Source organism: Salmo salar, chromosome ssa22 (assembly GCF_905237065.1).
Source record: "Salmo salar chromosome ssa22, Ssal_v3.1, whole genome shotgun sequence".
Classification (NCBI taxonomy): domain Eukaryota; kingdom Metazoa; phylum Chordata; class Actinopteri; order Salmoniformes; family Salmonidae; genus Salmo; species Salmo salar.
In genome coordinates this window covers 19716007-19743686 of record NC_059463.1, presented here as the reverse complement: position 1 = coordinate 19743686, position 27680 = coordinate 19716007, and the positions used below count along the sequence as shown (strand labels likewise).

At 43.8% G+C, this 27680-nt stretch overlaps 1 protein-coding gene and 1 long non-coding RNA gene across 11 annotated transcripts in view; both read right to left on the bottom strand.

Moving 5' to 3' along the window:
- LOC106583030 (membrane-associated guanylate kinase, WW and PDZ domain-containing protein 1) overlaps window positions 1-27680 on the bottom strand; it is a 198412-nt gene that overhangs the window by 57083 nt on the left and 113649 nt on the right. The window contains exon 1 of one of the 10 annotated variants that reach the window (XM_014166777.2): window positions 14437-14844. The exons of the other annotated variants lie outside the window; for them this stretch is intronic. The gene's annotated coding sequence lies outside the window, so the exon portion shown is untranslated. Of the gene's footprint in view, window positions 1-14436; window positions 14845-27680 lie in introns of those variants that run through there. 10 annotated transcript variants of the gene reach the window in all.
- On the bottom strand, window positions 17402-18935 carry LOC123729689 (uncharacterized). The gene is made up of 2 exons (XR_006761372.1): window positions 18643-18935; window positions 17402-18094 (listed from the first exon to the last, which is right to left on the bottom strand). It is a non-coding gene; the product is annotated as an uncharacterized lncRNA (long non-coding RNA).

Below are 27680 nucleotides of genomic sequence, written 5' to 3'. Positions count from 1 at the left end.
TTATTACATTCTAATAGTTTCTGTAGGTCGTGTCTACTGTCGCTCACTGTGTGTATGGAGCGTAATGTATTTGTGTATATTCCTTATAAACGCGGACAAGCGAGATAACGTTACTCATTTCATAACCTTTATGGTGTTATATTCAATCCTGCTTATGTAGCTAGCTACATTCTTCTATTAGCTCTCTAAAACAATGCTAATTGCGTCAGAGAAGTATTAGCTTGTGTTGTATTTTGAAGCTACCCTGGCCTTATGACTCCCAAGTGGAGCAGCGGTCTATGGCACAGCATATTAGTGCTAGAGGCGTCACTACAGACACCCTGGTTCAAATCCAGGCTGTGTTTCTATCAAAGTAAGTGCCTTATTAAGTTAATAGTTTCTGTATGTGAACTGTACATCCAATTACAAAAAATCCCTTGTTCAGTAATCACCTCACCTGTTAGTTGGCGGTGAACTATGTGGCCATTGAGGGCGGCGGCGAGCAGATGGAAAAATATCCGCCTTTTCAACTGAGGTTATAGTCAAGCACACAGTCTGGTTTGATATTTCTCTCTCCCGTCGGGTGCTCCACCTTCCCTGTGGCCGACATGGTTGCTATATGGACAATGGAGAGGACATGGATGTCTCGTTTGTCATGCCACTTTACTGTCAGCTGTTGACCGTTCTCCTTGAACTCCGCCTCCACTCTCTGCATCTTCCTGCATCCAATACCGGCATCCCCTTCCTGTTCGACCTGACTGTGCCACAGGCCCCTGTGCTGTTGGAGAGCAGATGCTGGAAGAGTGTGGGACTGCTGTACCAATTGTCCACATACAAAGTGTGTCCCTTGCTGAGATGAGGAGCCAGCATGGTCATCACCCCGGACCCAGACACCCCAAGCCCCTCATAATGTTGGATGTCAGTGTTGGACCCTGTGTAAACTATAATGATCTGGACAAATCCTATCTTCACGTCACACATGACAAAGAACTTGACCCCAAACCTGTGCCTTTTGGAAGGAATATATTGACCGAACGCCAGAATAAAAAGAATATCCAGAATTTCCGCATTTGTGAGTTGTCTCCTTTTGAAAGACATTGCTAATGCTACAGCTTAGCTCAATAGCTACATCCATAAACAACAACACTGAATGGGTCAGAGTGAGAGGTTACGTGATTGATTGCCGGCACGCGCCACTTGTATCGATAAATCACTATCAGAAAATGTTTTGTGTGGTAATTATTTATATATTTACTGTATTATTTATATATTTACTCATCTTGTCTTCATTATTATCTTTGGTTTCTGTGAGAGAAAAAAAGCATGGCAGCATGCACAAACTACCCATCTTCGGATTACTTTTGATTTCTAGAGAGTGTTTTACTAAATTATTTCGATCAATGGTGAGCTCACCCGTGATGTGATTAATTATAAATAGTAATTTCTATTAGCTAATTCATTTTGTAGTTTATGTCAGCGGAGAGTTATACAAACATGACTGCTTGTGTTATGTCAATCTTTCCTCAGTTAGAGCGAGGACAAATGTAGCCTACATTTTTCCGGTTTGGATGATTGAGTTCTGCTGTAGATGCTTCTGTGAATTTCTGAACATTGCATCCAAAAATAAACTGCTCACATTCTGGACATAACTTTGTAAGGACTGTGTTTGTGCAAAAATGTTTCTGGAAGAACAGTGTGGCCAGCTCAAATGCTGATTGTTGCGTCAATCGAAAATGGCCGTTCTAAATAAGCGTTCTAATCACACCGGTGTGATCATACGCTTCAGGGATCACTGTAGAATGATCACACCCGTGTGATGGTACGTGTGAAAGGGTTAAATTGAGAAGGTTTTGGGGAAAGTATTTCTGTCATCACAGACATGGCAGCTCTGCTTCAAGCTCCTAAGCAACTTTGCAGTATTATATATTTTTTGTGATATTTATTACATTATTAGCCCATAAAGGTTTTTTTGTGTTACTACATACAGCCGGAAATAACTTTTGGATATCAGAGTGGCGGTAATACGACTTTCCCTAATTGGTTTCTTTGTTCTGGTGGTGGTGGTGTATGTTTTATGACTAACTACTCATGGTGTGACTGTGATAATGTACAGAAACTCAAGTCCTTTGCTCACCCGACCTAGAATACCTCAATCAAATTCAGACCGTATTGCCTCCCAAGATAATTTTCTTTGGTTATAGTCAATGATGTTCTATCAACACATTGACAGTAGTACTCGCGCTGGAAAAACATTTTGACCACTGCTACTCCCCCTTTCGGGATTCCTACAAGGCCCTCCCCCGCCCTCCCTTAGGAAAATCAGATCACGACTACATTTTGCTCCTCCCTTTTTATTGGCAGAAACTCAAACAGGAAGTACCGGTGCTACGGTCTATTTAACGCTGGTCTGACCAATCAGAATCCACGTTTCAAGATTGTTTTGATCAACCGGACTGGGATATGTTCTGGGTAGCCTGTGAGAATAACATTGACGTATACACGGACACAGTGACTGAGTTCATCAGGAAGTGTAAAGGGGATGTTATTCCCACCTATGACTATTAAAACCCTTCCAAACCAGAAACCGTGGATAGATGGCAGCATTCGGGCAAAACTGAAAGCGCGAACCACCGCATTTAACCATGGCAAGGTGACTGGGAATATGATAGAATACAAACAATGTAGTTATTCCCTCCGTAAGGCAATCAAACAGGCAAAACGTCAGTACAGAGACAAATTGGAGTCGCAATTTAACAGATCGACATGAGACGTATGTGGCAGGGTTTACAGACAATTCCGGATTACAAAGGGAAAACCAGCCACGTTGTGGACACTAACGTCGTGCTCCCGGCACCTTCTTTGCCTGCTTTGAGGATAACATCGACGTGGCCAGCTCCCAAGGACTGTGGGCTCTCGTTCTCATTGGCCTACATGAGTTAGACATTTAAGTGTGTTAACCCTCGCAGGGCTGCCGGCCCAGACCGGATCCCTAGCCGCGTCCTCAGAGTATGCGCAGACCAGCTGGCTGGAGTATTTTTACAGACATTCAATCTCTCCCTATCCCAGTCTGCTGTTCCCACTTGCTTCAAGATGTCCACCATTGTTCCTGTACCCAAGAAAGCAAATGTAACTTTACTAAATTACTATCGCCCCGTACACTCACTTCTGAAGAAGTGCTTTGAGAGACTAGTCAACGATCATATCACCGCTACCTTACCTGACACACTAGACCCACTTGAATTTGCATAACGCTCCAATAGATCCACAGACGATGCAATCGCCATCGCACTGCACACTGCCCTATCCCATCTGGACAAGAGGAATACCTTTGTAAGAATGCTGTTCAATGACTATAGCTCATCCTCTAACACCATAGTACCCTTCAAGCTCATCATTAACCTGTTAGGGCTAGGGGGCAGTATTGACACGGCCGGATAAAAAACGCACCCGATTTAATCTGGTTACTACTCCTGCCCAGTAACTAGAATATGCATATAATTATTGGCTTTGGATAGAAAACACCCTAAAGTTTCTAAAACTGTTTGAATGGTGTCTGTGAGTATAACAGAACTCATATGGCAGGCCAAAACCTGAGAAGATTCCATGCAGGAAGTGGCCTGTCTGACAAGTTGTGTTTCATCTTGGCTCTTTTTATTGAAGACTGAGGATCTTTGCTATAATGTGACACTTCCTACGGCTCCCATAGGCTCTCAGAGCCCGGGAAAAAGCTGAACGATATCGAGGCAGCCTCTGGCTGAAACACTTTATCGCGTTTGGCAAGTGGCCGATCAGAGTACTATGGGCTTAGGCGCGTGCCCGAGTCGACCCCATGCTTTATTTTCTTTTGTCTGTTTACCTAAACGCAGATTCTCGGTCGGAATATTATCGCTTTTTTATGAGAAAAATGGCATAAAAATTTATTTTAAACAGCGGTTGACATGCTTCGAAGTACGGTAATGGAATATTTAGAAATTGTTTGTCACGAATTGCGCCATGCTCGTCACCCTTATTTACCCTTTCGGATAGTGTCTTGAACGCACAAACAAAATGCCGCTATTTGGATATAACTATGGATTATTTGGGACCAAACCAACATTTGTTATTGAAGTAGAAGTCCTGGGAGTGCATTCTGACGAAGACAGCAAAGGTAATAAAAATGTTCTTATAGTAAATCTGACTTTGGTGAGTGCTAAACTTCCTGGGTGTCTAAATAGCTAGCCCTGTGATGCCGGGCTATCTACTGAGAATATTGCAAAATGTGCTTTCACCGAAAAGCTATTTTAAAATCGGACATATCGAGTGCATAGAGGAGTTCTGTATCTATAATTCTTAAAATAATTGTTATGCTTTTTGTGAACGTTTATCGTGAGTCATTTAGTAAATTCACCGGCAGTGTTCGGTGGGAATGCTAGTCACATGCTAGTCACATGCTAATGTAAAAAGCTGGTTTTTGATATAAATATGAACTTGATTGAACAAAACATGCATGTATTGTATAACATAATGTCCTAGGGTTGTCATCTGATGAAGATCATCAAAGGTTAGTGCTACATTTAGCTGTGGTTTGGGTTTATGTGACATTATATGCTAGCTAGAAAAATGGGTGTCTGATTATTTCTGGCTGGGTACTCTGCTGACATAATCTAATGTTTTGCTTTCGTTGTAAAGCCTTTTTGAAATCGGACAGTGTGGTTAGATTAACGAGAGTCTTGTCTTTAAAATGGTGTAAAATAGTCATATGTTTGAAAAATTTAAGTTTTTGCATTTTTGAGGAATTTGAATAACGCGCCACGGGATTCAACTGGCTGTTGAGTAGGTGGGACGCAAGCGTCCCACCTAGCCCATAGAGGTTAAACCTCGGGGCCCTAGGTCTGAACCCCGCCCTGTGCAACTGGGTCCTGGACTTCCTGATGGGCCGCCCCCAGGTGGTGAAGGTAGGAAACAATACCTCCACTTTGCTGATCCTCAGCACGGGGGCCCCACAAGGGTACGTGCTCAGCCCCCTCCTGTACTCCCTGCTCACCAATGACTGCGTGTACACGGACGCCTCCAACTCAATAATCAAGTTTGCAGACGACACAACAGTAGTAAATCAAATAAAAAAAAAAAAAAAATGATTAGTAGGCCTGATAGCCTACAGGGAGGTGGGGAGGGCCCTGGTGGAGTGGTGTGAGGAAAATAACCTCTCCCTCAACATCAAACAAAATGAAGGAGCTGATCGTGGACTTCAGGAAACAGCAGAGGGAGCATACCTCTATCCACATCAACAGGACCGCAGTGGAGAAGGTGGAAAGCTTCACGTTCCTCGGCGTACACATCCACTGACCATCTGAAATGGTCTACTCACACAGACAGTGTGGTGAAGGCGACGCAACAGCGCCTCTTCAACGTCAGGAGGCTGAAGAAATTTGGCTTGGCCCCTAAGACCCTCACAAACCTTTACATATGCACAATTGAGAGCATCCTGTATCACCACCAGGTACGGAAACTGCACCGCCTGCCCTCCAGGACACCTACAGCACCCGATGTCACAAGAAGGCCAAAAAGATCATCAAGGACATCAGCCACCTGAGCCACAGCCAGTTCACCCCGCTATCTGGGACCGAGAGACTGAAAAACAGCTTCTATATCAACGCCATCAGACTGATAAATAGCCATCACTAGCCGGCTACCACCCGGTTACTCAACTCTGCACCTTAGAGGCTGCTGCCCTATATACATAGACATGGAATCACTGGCCACTTTAATAATGGAACACTATGCTTTATTCATTTCATATGTACACTACCGTTCAAAAGTTTGGGGCCACTTAGAAATGTCCTTATTTTTTAAAGAAAAGCAGTGTAGACAATGTTAATTTTGTAAATTACTATTGTAGACTACAGGCCTGGAAACAGCTGATTTTTAATGGAATATCTACATAGGCGTATAGAGGCCCATTATCAGCAACCATCACTCCTGTGTTCCAAATGGCACGTTGTGTTAGCTAATCAAGGTTTATCATTTGAAAAGGCTAATTGATCATAAGAAAACCCTTTCGCAATTATTTTAGCACAGCTGAAAACTGTTGTGCTGATTAAAGGAGTAATAAAACTAGAAGGCCAACATCCCGGAGTCGCCTCTTCACTGTTGACGTTGAGACTGGTGTTTTGTGGTACTATTTATTAAAGCCGCCAGTTGAGAACTTGTGAGGCGTCTTTCTCAAACTAGACACTCGAATGTACTTGTCTTCTTGCTCAGTTGTGCACCGGGGCCTCCCACTCCTCTTTCTATTCTGGTTAGAGACAGTTTGCGCTGTTCTGTGAAGGGAGTAGTACAGTACACAGCATTGTACGAGATCTTCAGTTTCTTGGTAATTTCTCACATGGAATAGCTTTCATTTCTCAGAACAAGAATAGACTGACGAGTTTCAGAAGAAAGGTCTTTGTTTCTGGCCATTGTGAGCCTGTAATCAAACCCACAAATGCTGATGCTCCAGATACTCAACTAGTCTAAAAAGGCCCGTTTTATTGCTCCTTTAATCAGAACATCAGTTTTCAGCTGTGCTAACATAATTGCAAAAGGTTTTTCTAATGATCAATTAGCCTTTTAAAATGATAAACTTGGATTAGCTAACACAACGTGCCATTGGAACACAGGAGTGATGGTTGCTGATAATGGGCCTCTATACGCCTATGTAGATATTCCATGAAAAATCTTCCGTTTCCAGCTACAATAGTCAATTTGATGTAATTGTAATGGACAAAAAAAAAGTGCTTTTCTTTCAAAAACAAGGACATTTCTAAGTGACCAAACTTTTGAACGGTAGTGTATTGTATTCTACTCAACACACTGCTTGTCCTAATATTTATACATTTCTTAATTCCATTCATTTACTTTTAGATTTGTGTGTATTGTGAATTGTTAGATACTACTGCACTGTTGGAGCTAGGAACACAAGCATTTCGCTACACCCGCAATAACATCTGCTAAATATGTGTAGGTGACCAATATATTTGATTTCATTTGCGATCGACCTGTTGGAGACCACTGATCAACAGTCTAGTCTTACCCCTGTCATCTCCAATGAAGTGCTAACCATCACACACAACCCTGTGTCTATCCAGTTCACCATCACTGACCTTAGTTCCACTCCCACCCTCCCCACTCCCAATCTCAGACTGCCCCATATCCTCTGGGTCTCCCTCCCAGGCATGACAGTGTGGGATAAGATTGGGTAGACAGGTGTGGGGTAGGAAGTGTGGGCTGGGCAGGGGTGGGGTGTGGTATGATACAGTGGGACAGAGGTGTTGATTCAATTCAGACAGGCCAGACCGGTCTCCCCTCACGCCTCACAATCTTATTACTGATCCACCCTGGCCTGAGAGCATGTTCACAGGAAGCCATTTATTTATTTGTCCCTCTGTCTGTCTGTCCAGCAGGAAACAACAGTGAGAGTCTGAGTACACAGAACCAACCAGGCAGCCTCCTATAAACGGTCCTCTCTACCTCTAATCCACTAAACAATGGAGGCTTCCAGCCCACCTCTGGCTGTGGGAATAAATCAAAGGTGGGAATGTGTCCTGTGTTGAGTGGAACAAACTCCTCCCGTACTGTACTTAAAAATAAACAGTTTATCTTGTGCCTTGTCCAATGAAATGGATCACTTCAATGCCCTCAGTGATGGGGATTCAAGTCAACTAACCTCTGCCTTTTGGTCGCCACTGAACTGCTGTTCCGGCAGACTAATCCAAGGGCCTCATGCATATGTAATTGATGACTATTTTAGAGAGCCTCTGCTCTCTCTTCAGCTGGCACAATTGACTCAGATCTTTTCAACACTGACATTTGTGAGGCTTGGACGTGATTGCAAGACAAAAAGAAATAAATTATTCTATGACTCATTTAAATGATAACATTATACATTCCCTCGGCCAATGAAGGACTGGCGAGGAGAAGATTACATTCAGATCACCTGCTTTAAAAAAAATAATATTATATATAGAACCAGGGTAGAAAATAGCCCATCTCTGCACTGACAGAGACAGCACCACTGAGGCAAACACATGGCGCTCTAAAATCAGCCGTGTTTTGATCATCACGGTTCAAAACACATCAGAAAGGCAAAAGGAGGTTGTGGAGGCACGCTGCTGCTCACAACCAAGGCTCTAAAAATAGCTGTGTGTAAAAAAAAAAGGGGGAAAAAAGGGTTTATTTCCTCTCCACAGCTCCGTTCTCTAGAGCAGTGAAGCACCCCGGGCCTACACATCCCCATTGAACCTGGGTTTCAGCTGCAACCTACATTCAGCCCACAAGGGCAACACAGAGTTTGACTTCTTGGCCGACTTCACTGTGACAGAAACAGTGAGTCACACTCCGCCATCATATTATTGACTGCTTGTCTTCCTCCTTGAGAATGAATGGGCTCCCGAGTGGCGCAGCGGTCTAAGATACTGCATCTCAGTGCAAGAGGTGTCACTGCAGTCTCTGGTTCAAATCCAGGCTGCTTCACATCCAGCTGTGATTGGGAGTCCCATAGGGCGGCGCAGAATTGGCCCAGCGTCGTCCGGGGTAGGCCGTCATTGTAAATAATAATTTGTTCTTAACTGGCTTGCCTAGTTAAGGTAAAAGAACATTAAATGAGATCCAGAGATCTTCCAAAGAAACAGGCAGCCATGACTTAATATTGCAACAACCAACTGGCACAATGTCCAAGTCCTTAAATATTCAATGTAAAAAAAAAAACAGAATGAGCTGAATACTGTCACCTACATTACAGTGGTCAAACAGTCTTTAGTTTTGTCTAGGGTGAATCCTACATATCTGGACCCAGCCGTGGTGAGGCTACTGTTGCCTGCTGCTGGTGAGCTGAGCTCAGATGTCACAGCTCTGTTTGCTGTGCTCTCAACAGCCAGGTCACAGCCAGATTTGCTGACTTCCAGTGTTTACTGGACAAACTAGGAGGACGACCTCTCTCCCCCCAGAGATTACTGTGAGATCCCCCTGCTCCTCTCCCCATGTATCCAAGAATGACAGACCCCCAGACGTGACTATCTGACGGTAGAGCTCCTCCATGGTCCAGAGGGGAAGAGAGTTACAGCAGGGTCGGCAGCAGTGTGTATACTGGAGGAACCAGGCTAGTTGAAATTAATCACTAGAGTGGGGAAGCAAAGGGAAGGACACTGAAGTGTGTGTGTGTGTGTGTGTGTGTGTGTGTGTGTGTGTGTGTGTGTGTGTGTCTGTGCACGCTAGAGGTCTATGCGGGACTGAGTTATTCATCCCGCTCCTGCCTGCACCCACAGCTTTTCATACCTTACCCGCACTCTCCCGATGGCTTTCTGTCCGACTACCACCTGCTACTCCAAGAAGTGGGCCAGAACCCAACCACAGTTCCACAATGTTATTTTAGGCAATATGTGATGCAGCTGGCTTGCTAGCCATGCTCCCAGCAATATCAAAATGCGCAAAAGTTACTTAATGAATAGGTTAAATGACCAGAGATTCTCACATGGCCCATTATATCAGGCTATAGGTATTACTGGGCTATATCAGCCAATAGGCTAGATGTAGTTTGAAGAGAGCAGGGTTGGACATTTTCTGCATATAGCCTACCTTTTAGGAGCGGGACAATTTTCAGAGACTAATATAGGTGATCAATATTTATTTCTGGACAATGTAGTAAACTATAACCAAAACATACTGTATTTAGGAAGTTCATTTCCTTGCAAAGATAACTGCACTGTGCTTCTCCGCCAATGCATACGCTATAGCCTATTTGTCAGGTAGCTTAGCGGGTTAAAAGCGGTGGGCCAGTAACCGAATGGTCGCTGGTTCAAATTCCAGAATGGGCAAGGTGGAAAAAATCTACCATTCTGCCCTTGATCAAGGCAGTTAACTCCCAACAACTGGTACCCGGGCGCCGTGGAAGTAGATTAAGGAAGCCCCCTGCACCTCTCTGATTCAGAGGGGTTGGGTTAAATGCGGAATTTCAGTTGAATGCATTCAGTTGTGCAACTGACTAGGTATCCCCGTTCCCTATTTAATAGAGACCACTCGCACACCCAACTACTGTAGGAGAGGAGATGTATGGCTACTGAACTTAAAGCAGCAAGAATGATGAGAGTGGACACTTTCTCTTGAGCTACGTTTTGCATATAGGATAAAGCCTACCTTTAAGGAGCGGGACGATTAACAGGCAGAGAGAAATAAATGGGTAATCAATCATTATTGAAAAGGAAAAGGCTCAAAGTTCCCTCACTATGGTACGCACGTTGTACCTTTTCAATGATCATTTTTGGATTGCACCTCGACTCACATTGGCTGAGTGCCCTCCCCTTCTCTCCATTTTCAATATTTATTAAGTAGTAAACCACAGCCTGATTATATTTAAGTTAATTTCCTTGGAAAGATAACTTCCACGTGTTTCTCTGCCCATGCATAGGCAGCCTATCCATTTCATTGAGACCACACTTATACTGTAGGCCCACTTGACCTCGCACGCTCAACTAGGAGAGGTAGGCTACTGAACTTGAAGCAGCGAATTCTGAGTGTGTGTGAATAATGCGTCAGAGGTGCTTTTAATACAATAGGTAGGCCCCTCATGTATATCCCAGCCACTATGCTACAGGAATCAATACAGCTCCAGACAGAAAGACCAAACGTTATTACCTGTGTCAACACCCGTGTTTAGCCAGCATTTGGTAATTACACACCTGACCTGAACAGACAGGTTGGCCGTCTCCCTTTAACCAAACACAGCCAGTTACTCCCCAAATATAGCACAGTACTTATGTATTTATTTAAAACTGAAATCCGTAGAGGTGAAACTGCCATGTTCATTTGTGATATTACAACAACAAAAATGTTTTTTTTCCCTTGGACATGTATGTGCTACAATTATTTTTTACCACGACGCTGGATGCTCATCTACAACTTTCATAAACAAAACAAAAACAAATGAACCTAGGGCGACCAGTGGCGCTGTTTCCCCTAATGCGGATTCCAGCTTTAACCAGACTAGTTCCCCTGTTCGGTCTGAGCTGATTGGGATCAAAGGCCTATAGAAACAGTGCAGCCAGTGATAATCCGCAATGCAGTTGTTGATGGAAGACGTTGTTATACGTCACCTGCTCCTCATCTCCCTCCCAATCTCTCATAACTGGACCAAATGTACTTCAATGACATGGTTAAAATACACCAACGAGTCAGACATTAATTGGCACTTTCCAGTATTCATTCCTATTGGCGCACAAGGCTATGGCAATCTATCAGTTGTTTTGTCAGTATGCAGCCCAGGCCATGGAGCCAGGACCACGTTAGAGGTGTAAATAGCCTGAAAACACAGTCTAGTGTTAACATACAAATAGGGCTCCAGACAGTGGAGAAAAATAGAAAAGTGCTATCCATGATAGTGATCCAATATGTGCCATGGTGAAAAGTAGGCCATTGTAAATGTGTTTGGCAATGATTCATTATTATTGTTCTAATAATAGCGTTCTATTCTTACTCTGCTGGTGTGCTGGCATGCCAGTCTTTCAGGACAGAAGAAAGAGCGGATTGAGCTAGTTGTTGGCTAAAGAGGAAACAAAGAAAGCCCTAGCGAATGGCGACTGGCTAGAATTGGAGTTTATGATTATATACAGAAAGAAAGGGAGTATTCTGTTCACCACAATGTCAAAGCCATAGATCCATCATTGCATATGAGAAAATTCATCCGTGCAGCTATACAGATATATTTTTGCTAAATTGGAAGGAAATGATCTGTAAAGCTTGATTACATTTTCTATGAGCATCACCCAGTGGATAGGCTTGTGGTGCTCGCTCTCTATCCCTCTCTTCTCCTCTCCATCTATTTCTCCCTCATCCTCTCTCTATCCATTTCTCTTCCCCTCTCCATCTTCTATTTCTTTCTCTCTAATCTTGACATTCCTCCTCTTTATGTTTTTCTTTCCATCTCCGCTCCCCTCTCTCCATTTCTCCCTCTCATCCCCCTCCCTCTTTCTGTGGACATTGGTATAATAAAGCAGGACGGTGAGGCGACGGCAGTCAGCAGTCCACTCTCTTTGCCCACACTTTGTGCTAATGTCCTCCTCAAATTGGCCAGCTGGCTATGTGGCTGCCAGCGTCTATCTGTTTCTACATTTTGGTCAACACATATCCTTCTCCTGCCAAAACCCCAAACTGCACCCATGTGCCTCTACAATGTCAAAGCCCCAAGACTACACTAAAACACTCTATCCTTCATTTAGAGAGCACTTATGTAGAAACAATGAAGCAAATCACTGATATGTGAAACAATTAAAACGACTTAATAGTCTTGGAACCAAGGCTAGCCTATAATTAGTGTCCTCTAGCTGGGATTCAGGGAACATGAGTCAGCTGCTTCTATTCAACCACTGATTACTGAAAAACTCTGTAAGACGGTTTGTTTCTTCTGTGGTCATTCTCAATGATCATACAGATGACTATGACTGTGTACGCGTACATATCTGTACATATCTGTACATGTATAACTGGTACATTCCTGATAGCTATAATCAATATATCCTGTACTATTTAAAGAAGTCCTACACTGCAGCACAATGTATCCACTAAACAGAATAAACTTGTATGGATGTTGGTTGGGTTATTCTGCCTTAAATAGAATATGTTAGAGTCTCTATTCTCAGTCTGTGCACGTCTAACGTGAGAGGGTGAGTCGGTGAGAGACGGTGTCTATGTGCTGTGCACACTAACATCTCTCTTCCGAGGATGAATGGGCCAAAATGAGAAAAAATGTTTAGCGGTGGACAGTATTTCCCTACAGCGGACCGGTTAGTCAACTGCATAGCGATGCTTCTGTCCATGGCAAGAAGAACACGAGAGGAGTTCGGAATTGAATTTAAAATGCACTATGTCCACCAATTAAAATGTTGTGTTTCAGCCACAATAGCAGCCCTGCCACTTGATTTGTTACAAAGCTGCGTTGTCGATGTTGACTTCCAGGAAAGAATATGTGCACCACAACACAAAGATTTGGTCATGTAACTCACCCACTGACAATAGCACACTTGGCTATTCGAGTAGCATTTCTGATACCACACAGTGTGTTGTTTCACATCACTGACTGAGGCATGTTTTCATGCAGGTTTTCCAGACAGCACACAAAGAGGCTAGCAGATTCTCAGTACAGTAGCATAAGAAACATCTCCATCTTGGCCTGATACCAGTGTGTGTTGGTGTGTGTGCAGGGTAAGGGGGCACCAGGACGGGTGAAGACTGGGGTCAGTGTCCGTGCTCCTAGCTCCACAGGGGACTCAACCATCGGTCCCACTAAAGGGTCAATCAACAACACACAGGCTGCCCATTCCAGCATTTACCGCTCCACATATTGCCCTGCGGGTTTGGGGGGGATGGGGGGGGGGATGTCCAGCTCCAGCACCCCTGGACTGAGTTGACTCCCCCACCCCCGTTTTAGGAGGAAGGGGTCGAGAGGCTTTGTTATGGCTTAAAATTGATTGGCAACATTCATCAGAGAGGTTTTATGATGGAGAGGATGGGGGGGCTGTTGTTTTCACAACGCTGGCTGAAAAAGGCTCATGGTGAATAGAGACACACACACACACACACACACACACACACACACACACACACACACACACACACACACACACACACACACACACACACACACACACAATGAGATCAAAACAGCCCTTTCTCTTAACCTGTGACATACTCCATTTTCCTCTGCAAAGACTCGGTTCACAGCCCTTAATGATTTGAGCGGAGGGGGAAATATCGGGGGAGGGGGGGTTAAAATAAGAAAAACCTGAAGACCACTGAGGCTAAATTACCCAGAAACCTGCCTAAAATACCTGCGATGGGTCTTTTCTTCAGCCAGTAAAAGCTTCTTCACCGAAGGCTAGCACGGCGGCAGAGGGTAAGAGAGAGAACGGCTTTAAAACTATCCATTTACAGAGGGAAGGAAAGAGAGCACCAGGGGGTGGAGGAGAAGAGTAGACTGAGAGATGGATAGAGGCAGAGAGAAAGAAGGAGACGGTGAGGGGGGAGGAGGAGAGGGGGTTAGCTAGTATCCTGGTAACCCTGCTGCTAGCCAGCTCTGATGAAGATAATGGCCTCCAACAGGAGCAGGCATGTCAACAGATCACAGCTTAATAATACAGCACCCCCGTCAGAGCACTGCCATCTCCGCCAGACACACACACCAGAGACACACACACACACACACACACCAGCGACACGCACACAAAAGTAAGACGGACACACGGCATTCCGTTTGACCATTCCACTGCTATTACTGCCAGCGACCTGCCTCTGTCTCTTATACTGATGTGTTCCGCCTGATGCACAGTAACCCCCCCTCCCTCCCCTTTACTCTCTTTCTCCCTCACCATCCCTTCTTCCCCACCCCCCCACCATTAAATCCCAGAAGCCAAAGCATCATTCTCAAATTAAAGACAAATAGAGAACAAATACCTCTGATTTCCTCAGCTAGTCCAGGGCTACACAACACACATCAGAGAGAAACCAGTCAGGTAGGATGAGAAAACACAAAACAGGTCGCTGTTTATCCACGGGGAAGGCATCAGACACTCGCATCCGAGCTACAGCCTCCCTCTGTCTGCCTGTCTGTCCAGTGTCGTCCGTCCAGCACTGGCCACCGATGCGATCCGCTGTCTGTCTGATGAGTCTTCCTGTTCCTGCCAGGCTCAGAATCCAGGCTCAGAATCCAGGCTCAGCCAACGGGAACTATACACATGCATACATACATGCTGTGCTCCACTCTGCTCCTGTCTGACTGAACCCAACGTCTCCAGTCTCACACTTACCCACATGCACCCGCCCACCTCCACTGAGTCTCTCGCTCACTCTAGCTGCCGCTCGCTTGCCCTCGCTCCCCCCTCACTTTTCTCTCTCTCCTCCCCTCTGTAGCCTATATATCTCTCTCTTACACACAGACATCGTCACACATGGTCTCGCTGCTCTGACAAACAAGGCAGTCCCAGCAAGAGAGCCCATCCCCATGCATCACGTGAACACCGAAATCAACACTACCAAGGGCAAGCACGGGGCAGGGATGGGTGTAGCTGGGCTACTAGGGCTGGGATGCTGGGGCTAGAATGATGAGATTAGGTCCGGACATAAGGCTAAGGTAGAATAGGACTTCGATTAAGGACTGAATGAGATATGGCATATAAAGTGTGGGTGCATGCATTCAGTGCATTCGGAAAGTATTCAGACCCCTTGACTTTTTCCACATTTAGTTACGTTACAGACATTCTAAAATTGATTACATGTTTTTTTTCTTCTCATCAATCTAAACACAATCTACACACAATATAATGACAAAGCAAAAACAGGTTTGTAGAATTTTTTGCAAATGTATAAAAAAACAAAAACTGAAATATAACATTTACATAAGTATTCAGACCTTTTACTCAGTACTTTGTTGAAGCACCTTTGGCAGTAATTCCATCCTAGAGTCTTCTTGGGTATGACGCTACAAGCTTGGCAGAAGTGTATTTGGGGAGTTTCTAGCATTCTTCTCTGCAGATCCTCTCAAGCGCTGTCAGGTTGGATGGGGAGCGTCGCTGCACAGCTATTTTCAGGTCTCTACAGCAAGAGGTTTGACCAGGTTCAAGTCCGGGCTCTGTCTCGGCCACTGTGTGCTTAGAGTCGTGGTCCTGTTGGTAGGTGAACCTTTGCCCCAGTCTGAGGTCCTGAGCAGCTTCCGTCTGGCCACTCTTCCATAAAGGCCTGATTGGTGGAATGCTGCAGAGATTGTTGTCCTTCTGGAAGGTTCCCTCATCTCCACAAAGGAACTCTGGAGCTCTGTCAGAGTGACCATCAGGTTCTTGGTCACCTCCCTGACTAAGGCCCTTCTCCCCCAATTGCTCAGTTTGGCCGGGCAGCCAGCTCTAGGAAGAGTCTTGGTGGTTCCAAACTTCTTCCATTTAAGAATGATGGAGGCCACTTTTCATAGCAAAGGGTCTGAATACGTATGTACATTTAGGTATTACTTATTTTTTCAAAAAAACTGTGTTTGCTTTGTCAATTTGGGGTATTGTGTGTAGATTGATAAGGAAAATGTTAATTTAATCAATTTTAGAAGAAGGCTGTGGAAAAAATACTTTCAGAATACTTTGTGAATACTTCATGCCATTGTTTTGCTTTAACCCCAGAGATGCAGTCCATCTGTTTTTTAAGGCACTTAACCTTAATTGCTCCATGGGTCCCCGTTGATAACAGCAGACCCTGGCCGTGACCGCACTCTCCGAAGTTGTCTCATGGAGAGTTGGAATACGCAAAAAACACACCTCAAATGAACAAATGTGTATTAAACACTTGTACATGAAATTTGACAAATATAAAGCACCACCAAATGATATAAAATATGCTTCCAAGGTACTCAACACAGAAGCCAGAGAGGAAAACAATGAATCACTAGCAGGATGAATTCACATCCCCACACACAACCTCTGAGTGTGTGTTTGTTGGGGATGAATGGGTGAGTGCATGCGTGCCTGGACGTATGTGCGTGCGTTGTGGGTATGACTTCCTGGGACTCATCCCTTCATTCAATCCCTCTTGACAATGCCTTTCTTTCACTTAAACTAATGATGATGTCAGCGTAATGACATTTCAAAAGACTTTCAAAGCCTGTTTACCTCCCCCTAAGATCCATCCAACCAATATCTAGGTGCTGCCCCCATCAATCAAACCAGTGTAGGAGGTGATACCACTGTGGGCCATCAATGAGTGTTCTTGCCTTTAAACAGTAGATTTGCCGTGGTAAACAAGGAAATACTTTATTTCTATTGTACGGAATGCTTGTCAAATAGATAAATCTCCCTTAGTCTGTTAAAAAAGGACAAAGTTATTCCTATGACAATACGAACATATCTTGAAAGACTTTGGTTGCAAGCACGACTAAGGCAGAGAGGAAGAGGCGAAGCGAGACGGATCACTCTCGCCAAAATCAGTCCAGAATAAGCCCAATATGTTTCTATGGGCTTAATATGCAGACCTAAACGTGTTGCCTACCTTCCTTTCCTGCCTTTGGGATAATGACTCCCATTGATAGGGCGGAGACATGAGCATTGTGCCTTTATATACACAGATCTCTGACTAAGGCAACACCAACATCTTTTAAGGAGCAGTAATGAGGTAACCAATAACAGTTGCAATTGAGATGAGCTGTGCGGGTGAATTTAGTGCATATTGAAGGTTTAGCGAGACATAAGCTAGTGATAATCTAGTGCCATCAATGGCTGCAATAGGCCCCTTATTATTTGATTATATTCCAATAGGCTACATTCTGTACGCTATCCATTAGAGTACTGAAAACCTGTACTTAAGTAAAAGTACTATTACTTAGATTGTAATTTACTCAAGTAAAAGTAACCCTTAAGAGTAAAAAAGTATTCAGTAAGAAAACCAGTTACACATTTAGTATTTTTATTTATTTTTTACGCTTTATGGTAAACTGTGACAGCAAACAAATAGGACAACAATTTAGTGCGATTGATTTGACATTCATTAATTATTTAAGCATGCCAGCACCATCTTGCAGATATCCTCCAGCACAGGTAGTCTCCATTGAAGACTGACATCAAAGTCCGTAGGCTGTAAAGTTTCAATTACGGTCTTAATCGTTGTGTTCAATTTCATTGAAAGGTAAATGGTACTCGAGACATTAATAATTGTACAATTTTAATACCATTAATAAAAATGCATTTCACAATATAATTTTAAGTACATGTGATGGTGAACGCGTACTAAAAAGATTTACACCAAATGCGATGTTTAATTTTCACTCAGAATGAAATATCAAGGAGGATCAGGTAAGTGATCAAACAACAATCAAAATGTAAAATGTCACTATCGATCATGTTACTTAGTATGCAAGTCAGACACATTTCAGCATGGAATTAAACATCAAGGTAGGTATTCAGGTAAGAACCATGTAAGTAATAAATCAAACACTGCCTTAGTCAACTCAATCATCTTTTTGATGCCAAGATAGGATTTACCCTCAATTCTCCTTTCCTTCTGAACCTCTCCTTTCCACTTTGAAGGGTATTTTCTTTTCTTGGCTGGCCACTCTCCTCCCCCTCAGATGTGCTACTACAAGCTGTAAATAAAAAGACACACAAAAATGTATTTCTAGTCATGGTCCAAAAAGCTTACTGAGATGATACACTGACTGCGCTTATAGGCCTGGTCATAAAAAAGTATGACATTTAGACACACACAGAGTGAGAGAGAGCAATGGAGTGGGAGGATGCTGCGCTGGAAGTACCTGTTCATCTAGTTAACGTTAGCTGGCTACATGGTTGACACTGCAGTGAGCTAGGTTAGCCAGCTTATCTAGTGGCAACCTAATGTGATAGCTTGTTAGCCATTGCAAAACACATCTGATTAATCTATTAACACTTTATGCCAATGACAAGGTGGCTAGTTAGCCAACAAGCAGAGATCATATGGGGAGACAAAATCAGGAGATTAAACTTAATCAGATTCTGGGTTAGCTACCTAGCCATTTCAATTGCACTCTAAACACAATTTCAACAATGCGCTTGAAACACAATTTGAACAACATAATTATATCTGAGGAATACTTCTCTTACTCCATAAATATATAATATTACAAAGACAGAAGGTAATTAAAGTGCACCTTACCTCTGATTGCGTCTCACTAAGAACCCCTGAGCAAAAATATCCTCAGGGTGAAGCCGTGTGCTTCACTTCAAGAGCCATGGTGGAGATACAGGGTTTGATGGACAACTTTGAGAGCCAATGAACTGAAGAGTTTTGATGAAAAGCTATTTTGAATACATTTCATTGGTCAAGGGGTCGTGAAACGTTCATAGAGACAGACGTAAAGGGGACCTAAAAGCATCAATTCTTGTAAAAAAAAAAGGTACCAAATTTGGAGTTACGAGGTTTTCATAAAAAAACAACGATATAAAAATATAAATCTATGTACACTGAATAAAAATATAAACACAACATGCAACCATTTCAAAGATTTTACTGAGTTACAGTTGATATAAGGAAATCAGTCAATTGAAATAAATTCATTAGGCCCTAAATATATGGATTTCACATGACTGGGAATACAGATATGCATCTGTTGGTCACAGATCCCTTTTAAAAAAAGCTAGGGGCGTGGGTCAGAAAACCAGACAATATTTAGTGTGACCCCTTTTGCCTCATGCAGTGCGACATCTCCTTCGCATACAGTTGATCAGGGTGTTGATTGTGGCCTGTGGAATGTTGTTCCACTCCAACTCAATGGCTGTGCAAAGTTGCTGGATATTGGTGGAAACTGGAACTTGATGTCGTACACGTCGATACAGAGCATCCCAAATATTCTCAATGCATGTAATGTCTGGTGAGTATGCAGGCCATGGAAGCTGGGACATTATCAGCTTTCAGGATTTGTGTACAGATCCTTGCAACATGGGGCCGTGCATTGTCACGCCGAAAAATGAGGTGATGGCGGCAGATGAATGGCACGACAATGGGCCTCTGGATCTCGTCATGGTATCTCTGTACATTCAAATTGCCATCGATAAAATGCAATGGTGTTGTTGTCCGTAGCCTATGCCTGCCCATACCATAACCCTACTGCCACCATAGGGCACTCTGTTCACAACGTTGACATAAGCAAACCGCTCGCCCACGTCTGCCATCTACCCGGATTCATCCGTGAAGAGCACACTTTTCCAGCGTGCCAGTGGCCATCGAAGGTCAGCATTTGCCCAATGAAGTCGGTTATGACGCCAAACTGAAGTCAGGGCAAGACCCAGGTGAGGACGACGAGCAGGCAGATGAGCTTCCCTGAGATGGTTTCTGACAGTTTGTGCAGAAATTCTTTGGTTGTGCAAACCCACAGTTTCATCAGCTGTCCGGGTGGCTGGTCTCAGATGATCCCACAGGTGAAAAAGCCGGATGTGGAGGTCCTGGGCTGGCGTGGTTACACATGGTCTGCGGTTGTAAGGCCGGTTTGATGTACTGCCAAATTGTCTAAAAAGACATTGGTAGAGAAATTAACATTAAATTATCTGGCAACAGCTCTGGTGGACATTTCTGCAGTCAGCATGCCAATTGCACGCTCCCTCAAAACTTGAGACATCTGTAGCATTGTGTTGTGTGATAAAACTCCACATTTTAAAGTGGCTTTTTATTGTCCCCAGCACAAGGAGCACCTGTGTAATGATCATACTGTTTAATCAACTTCTTGATATGCCACACCTGTCAGGTGGATGGACTATCTTGGCAAAGGAGTAATGTTCACTAACAGGGATGCAAACATATTCAAATTTCAGCTCATGAAACATGGGAACAACCCTTTAAATGTTGTGTTTACATTTTTCTTCAGTATAACTGAAGTGATTTTGTAAAATGTAACAGAGTAAAAAGTAAGTTACTTCCATCAGAAAATACTTGAGTAAGAGTACAACTACAGCCCACAGAGAGTAACTAGAAAAGTACTAGTTCCTCCAAAAATTCCAAGGGCAATTGGCTGGATTTGAATTCATGCCAACTCTGGCATATACTTTATGTGCTAGGGTCAGCGGATGTAACTGCGACCACACAGGCACTGTGCCAAACAACCATTTATTCAGCCTATTGACTGCGTTGAACATACAATGCCTTTGGAATGTATTCAGACCCCTTGACTTTTTCCACATTTTGTTATGTTACAGCCTTAAATCTAAAATCCTCACAATACCCCATAATGATAAAGCGAAAACAAGTTTTGATTTTTTTTTTATGTATTAAAAATAAAAAACAGAAATACATTATTTATACCCTCGCTTCATATTCGTCGCCAAACCCACTGGCCCCAGGTCATCTATAAGTCTTTGCTAGGTAAAGCCCCGCCTTATCTCAGCTCACTGGTCACCCACCCGTAGCACGCGCTCCAGCAGGTATATCTCACTGGTCATCCCCAAAGCCAACTCCTCCTTTGGCTGCCTTTCCTTCCAGTTCTCTGCTGCCAATGACTGGAACGAATTACAAAAATCACTGAAGCTGGAGTCTTATTTCTCCCTCACTAACTTTAGGCATCAGCTGTCAGAGCAGCTTACCGATCATTGCACCTGTACACAGCCCATCTGTAAATAGCCCACCCAACTACCTCATCCCCATATTGTTATTTATTTTTTGCTCCTTTACATCTCAGTATCTCAACTTGCACATTCATCTTTTGCACATCCATTACTCCAGTGTTAATGCTAAATTGTAATTATTTCGCCACTATGGCCTATTTATTGCCTTACCTCCCTAATCTTACTACATTTGCACACACTGTATATACATTTTCTATTGTGTTATTGACTGTACGTTTGTTTATCCCATGTGTAGCTCCGTTGTTTGTGTCGCACTGCTTTGCTTTATCTTGGCCAGGTAGCAGTTGTAAATGAGAACTTGTTCTCAACTGGCCTACCTGGTTAAATAAAGGTGAAATAAAAAAGACAAAAATATATATATTTTTTACATAAGTATTCAGCCCCATTGCTATGATACACAAAATTGAGCTCAGGTGCATCCTGTTTCCGTTGATCATCCTTGAGATGTTTCTACAACTTGATTGAAGTCCACCTGTGGTAAATTCAATTGATTGGACATGATTTGGAAAGGCACACACCTGTCTATATAATGTCCCGCAGTTGACAGTGGATGTCAGAGAAAAAACTAAGCCATGAGGTGGAAGGAATTGTCCGTAGAACCCAGAGACAGTATTGTGTCGAGGCACAGATCTAGGGAAGGGTAGAAAAAAAAATTCTGCAGCATTGAAGGTCCCCAAGAACACAGTGGCCTCCATTTAAGTTTGGAACCACCAAGACTCTTCCTCACCAAGACTCTTCCAAACTGAGCAATCGGGGGAAAAGGGCCTTGGTCAAGGAGGAGACCAATAATCCTATTTTAAATTCTTAATGAATTTGCAACATTTTCTAAAAACTTGTTTTCACTTTGCCATTATGGGGTATTTTGTGTAGATTGATGAGTAAAATAAATAATTTTATACATTTTAGAATTAGGCTGAAAAATAATTTTTTGGGGAAAAGGTCAAGGGGTCTAAATACTTTCCAAATGTATATTTGGATTTGGCTATCTAGTCTGTTTGTTTATCATTACATAGGCTACCTGCTGCTGCAATGTCTCTCATTCTCCGCACACACACATTACCAATGATAATTTTACTCCGATGTGCTCTGCACAGATTGGGAGAACAGATACAGTGCTTAACACATCGAATCCAGAGGACACTTTGATCCAATTCTTACCTGAATAATTGTTGTCCCCCACGATGAAATCGGGAAGGGGACTGTGGATATGTCTCCGTCTGTTCATTTGTACGTTAGTCACACGCGCTATTTCACAAAGCAAGGGGCCGATTTTGACGAAACTTGGGTGAATGATGCATCATTCCATAAAGATCTGGCATTTACAAAACTACACTGATTGGCCCAAGGTGGGAGCTATAGTAATGAACTGAAATCTGTTAGTCACACATGTGATTGTTGTGTGATATTTTTACTTCTATTCAGACAACTTCAATATATATTCTGCTTGTCCGACAATTATTTTTTTTTTTTACTCGTTTCAGACAAGCGGACTAGCATTAATGTCAAGCCCTATACAGAGAGGCCTGTGAAAAGCAGGTCCTACATACAAACCCTGCAGGGTAAAATTAGGCAGGGAAAACTTGCTACTAGCAGCCCCCCATCTGTGCCTGTGTGCTAGCTACATAGCTGAGCATGCTTGCGTGTGCTTAGTTCCAACCTCCCTCTTCCCTTCTGCCCATCCCCCTCTCCAACCCCACCCCCAACACAACCTCGACCCCACCCCCACCACATCCTTTTAGCCTATATACAAGCCATCCACCATGGTCCAGAACGGTGATACACCCCACACCTCCCCACACAAACACACGCTCGCTTGCTCACTGCACCTCTCCAGCCACCCGTCATCTAGGAGAAAGAAACAGTGGAAAAATAACAGCAGACAAAGCACAGCCCACTTGCCTTGATGCAAAGCGTGGGGGAGTGAGAGAGAGTAGAGTGGTAGCTACCAGACTGTAGCAGGGATCTTGCTGATCTCTCTATGCAGCGCAGGCAGGCTGAGGCACAAACCCAGAGAGGAAAGCTCTGCTGCTGCTGAGCTGATCACAGCGACGAGTGGAAAACAACAGGGGAGAAGAGGGAACAGCAGCCACAGCTACAGCAGTGGGAGTCAGGAATGAGAGTAGGTATGGGATCGGGAATGAGATCTAGGCGACCGCAGGGAAGCCGACAGACACCAGAAGATTGGAGAGGAAAAAGAAGTAGAGAGAGACAGAAAACAAAGAAATAGCGATATAGTGGGCTGTGGTAGTTGGAGGTGGAGACGGGCTGTGGTGTGGTAGGTGAGAAGTCAACAATGTGATAGGAGGAAAGACAGAAGAGGAGCTAAAGTTATCACGCTGGTCTTCTATGCTGTAGCAGCTGATATTTCCCATCCAGGACAACAATAGGTGTGTGGATCTGTAGAAGGCCAGGCAGGGACACCTGCTGAACTGAACCCTGGCTCTGCTAAGCGAAGGAGAGGGGATACAAAGGACATGGCATCATTTAATTAAAGGCATGTTGTCCAGGACTAAAGTGTTTCTCCCATCTAAATCCTATCAGGTCAATCAACACTAATACACTAAACCAATAGCACTGTCCTATAAGCCAATAAGACTTCCATCCTACTGTATGTCAGCTTGTGGCAGTATTACACAGTAGAGGTCTTCATGGGTCCACCCGAACCAGAATACCCAAAACTCGAACCGAGTCCAAAATGCAAACTTGTCCCTAGGTTTTGGGTCAGTTCATGTTTGATTGTTATAGGGTCTCGATTCTTTGTAACTACAGCTGATAGACCCAAGTGGACGCGATCATGGCTCTGCATAATCCAGAGCATATTTATTTCACGCTAATAAGGTTCCTTTATTAACTTGTAGAAAGCTTAGCCAACATACAAAGAGATATTCGTTAACCAGATGAGCAACTTGGCTGATAAACATGATTTTTTTTGTCACTCGGGTATGATTGTTCTCGGGTCCACATTTTTTTTTTTTTAAGGATCGATCCAGTCAGGTCCGGGTCAAACTTTGGTCGTGTCTACACTTGCTACTTACATGCGGCTTATGCTATCAGAATACAAAGATGGCATTGAAAAGACAGGTTGTGTTCAGATCTGGCTGACCACTTCAGAAGGTGGTCAGGGATGCATTGTGTGCGGATTTCTCCTCAGTCTGGAAGCAATCAGGCTGCCGAAAGCGCATACAGTGGGCAACGTCATCAGCACTCCTCGCACAAGTCTCCAGAAAATTTGTGTTTTGAGGCACCTTTTCATTATAACATTGGGGGAAATACAGTATGTTCCTAGCGTGTGAGGAGTGTGTTTGCTGGCCTCATAACTGCTAGCCAGCTAGCTAATATTTAGAACAAACATTTTTTGTTTGGCTAGAGTTATGCTAACCCACAAATCTCTTTAGTGTTGCTTGATAACTATTATTATTATTATTATTATATTTAGCCTATTCCACGTTTGTAGAATGCATACTGGCATTTTAATATAGCGCGGAAATCTGGAATCTGGACACACTGTGGACACATTTAAATGTAGGTGTAGATGCTTGACTCGTTCAGAATTCCATGATCAGAACTCTATGATCAGAACACTAAAGCTGCATGAACTGTCAAGTCTAGACACTGCCTTTTTGGACCCGAGAAAACTTCTTCTACACAGACTAGGGTTCATTGACAAAACACTTGAGACATCCCCAGACAAATTTCTCCTCTGTCAGGGTCACATGCCCTCATTGTCACCCGTCCCCTGTCAGTCACCCCACCCACCTGCTCTGGTCACTGGCCACCTGGTGGGGCCACACTCTGGTCAGCCTTTCAAAGCTTCAGCATGTTAACCAAAGAAGCAGCTGCACACACAGACGCTGTCTGATTACATGAATGATGATAGAGTGGAGTCAAGCATTGTCTTGGAGGTGTGTGTGTGAGAGAGGGAGGGGGGGAAGAGTTTGAGCTGCATGGTTTGAGCACCATAGAGGAGACGAGAGGCTTGAGGAGGGTGTCCCCAGTCAGGAGTAGAGCAGAGCGAGTAGGGTTAGGCCATCTGTCACCTCCAGCTGCTTTCTGTCCATTAATCACAGCCTCCTCATGCACATACGAGTTGACCCATGGACACAACTATACCACCACACACTGACCTCCAGTCTCCAGGGCCTGGAGATGACCAGTGGAGAAACCAAACCACTGCTGAAAACATAACCAGTCTCCAGGGCCTGGAGATGACCAGTGGAGAAACCAAACCACTGCTGAAAACATAACCAGTCTCCAGGGCCTGGAGATGACCAGTGGAGAAACCAAACCACTGCTGAAAACATAACCAGTCTCCAGGGCCTGGAGATGACCAGTGGAGAAACCAAACCACTGCTGAAAACATAACCAGTCTCCAGGGCCTGGAGATGACCAGTGGAGAAACCAAACCACTGCTGAAAACATAACCAGTCTCCAGGGCCTGGAGATGACCAGTGGAGAAACTAAACCACTGCTGAAAACATAACCAGTCTCCAGGGCCTGGAGATGACCAGTGGAGAAACCAAACCACTGCTGAAAACATAACCAGTCTCCAGGGCCTGGAGATGACCAGTGGAGAAACCAAACCACTGCTGAAAACATAACCAGTCTCCAGGGCCTGGAGATGACCAGTGGAGAAACTAAACCACTGCTGAAAACATAACCAGTCTCCAGGGCCTGGAGATGACCAGTGGAGAAACCAAACCACTGCTGAAAACATAACCAGTCTCCAGGCCTGGAGATGACCAGTGGAGAAACCAAACCACTGCTGAAAACATAACCAGTCTCCAGGCCTGGAGATGACCAGTGGAGAAACCAAACCACTGCTGAAAACATAACCAGTCTTGGTGCCCTTTTCACATCCTCTTCCCGCATCTAAAATGTGTCTTTTTGGAATAAACTAATCAAATTAATAAATGTAAATCTATTATCCAGGAATGTAAATTTCACCAACAGCCGGTGGGAAACAATCAAATAATGTTCCTAGCTACGTATTCTTCTTATTACGACATATCACAAAGTAGAAATGGTACACCTTCATGGGGGTATGTTTCCTTGGTTAACCATAATACGTTTTATCAGGGTGTCAATAAGAGTCACAGTCAGAGAGAAGAGCTAGGCCTTTGGTAATTAAAATGGCCATTAAGACCAGACTAGCACAATCCAGGCCTGTCTGGCTGACATATGGCACACTGGGTAATTCCAATAAAGTCCTGAGGAAAAAGCCCCTGGAATACAGATAGGAATTTGCGTGAGAGGGTCATGAATAAACTAATTGAATACCCAATGATGAGAATCCTTAAGAAAAAGTCCTGTTAGGACAGTGTTCCCCCTAGGATTTACTTCAGCAGCGGTGGCAAAGTTAGCGTGGCGTAGGTGTTTTTTCTTGGCCGCAGAGACATTTTGCTGTTTTAAAGCACATTTCCTGCAATTCTACACATTTTTCCATGGGCGGAGAGAACCTTTTACAGTTTAAAAGCTAGATTCCTGAAATTCTATACATTTTGCTGAGAAAAATAATTGCAGTTTGAAAGCTAATTTCCTGCAATTCTACCTATTTTGCAATGCGGCCCAAGAGGAAATTGGCACTGTAGGAGTAGACTTTGATGGTGTATTTGGGGGCATTAGAAAACATGTTTGGATAACAAGGCATTGAAAGAGAGGCATGTAATTAACATTGTTGACATGCCCTACTACTCAAGGCCCTGATACTGTAGTAGACCCATTGAATTGTGGGTTGGGTGAAGGGGACTAAAGTAACCTAGCCCAACAAATAACCTATGCTTCATATAACAAATAAACCACGAGTACCCTGCCATGCATTAATGACAGATGCAAAATGGCTGTTGCTAACTACACATCTTTAACCTGATCACACATTATATGTCCCTATGCTCTGTGTAGGACTCCTAGTCTCACTATGTACTACAAGTTGAGTTCCTTCTACCTCTCTCCGTCTGTTTGAGTGTCATGGCCGGCTCATGATCACTAGAGAATTCCATCTCCAATATGTGGAAGATGATAATCCCAACTGCTGTACAGGGATTGGTCCACACAGCTGGATTTAGGTATTTTTCTTAAAACTGCGCTTGTAAGTAAGCATTTCATGGTAAGGTCTACACCTGTTGTATTCTGCATTTCACGGTAAGGTCTACACCTGTTGTATTCGGCGCATGTGACAAATAAAATTTGATATGATCTATCGCAATGTTGCACTATTGGTCCCCCCACGTCGCTGTGAAAGGTCCCAGCATGCCAGAGTGGTGTTAGGACAACTCCACATTATTGACACTGAGAAATATGATACATTAGAAGCCTAAAAAGGTACCTCTGCATTTCCTTTACACGATCTATACAGGACAACTGCCTCACAGAAAACAGGCCTGAATCCTTGGACATCATGACATTCTGTACATTGTGAGAGAAAACAAGAGTGAAGATGTGCGCGAGGTTCTGATCAAGACGTAGTGCGTTTAATCACTCTGCCTATTGATCGAGCGGAGGGAGAGCCTCCTGGCCTATCGACCATGGGGTGCGCTGGAGCTTCTTGCTCTAATCACATAGTATTGAGAAAACTGAACATCT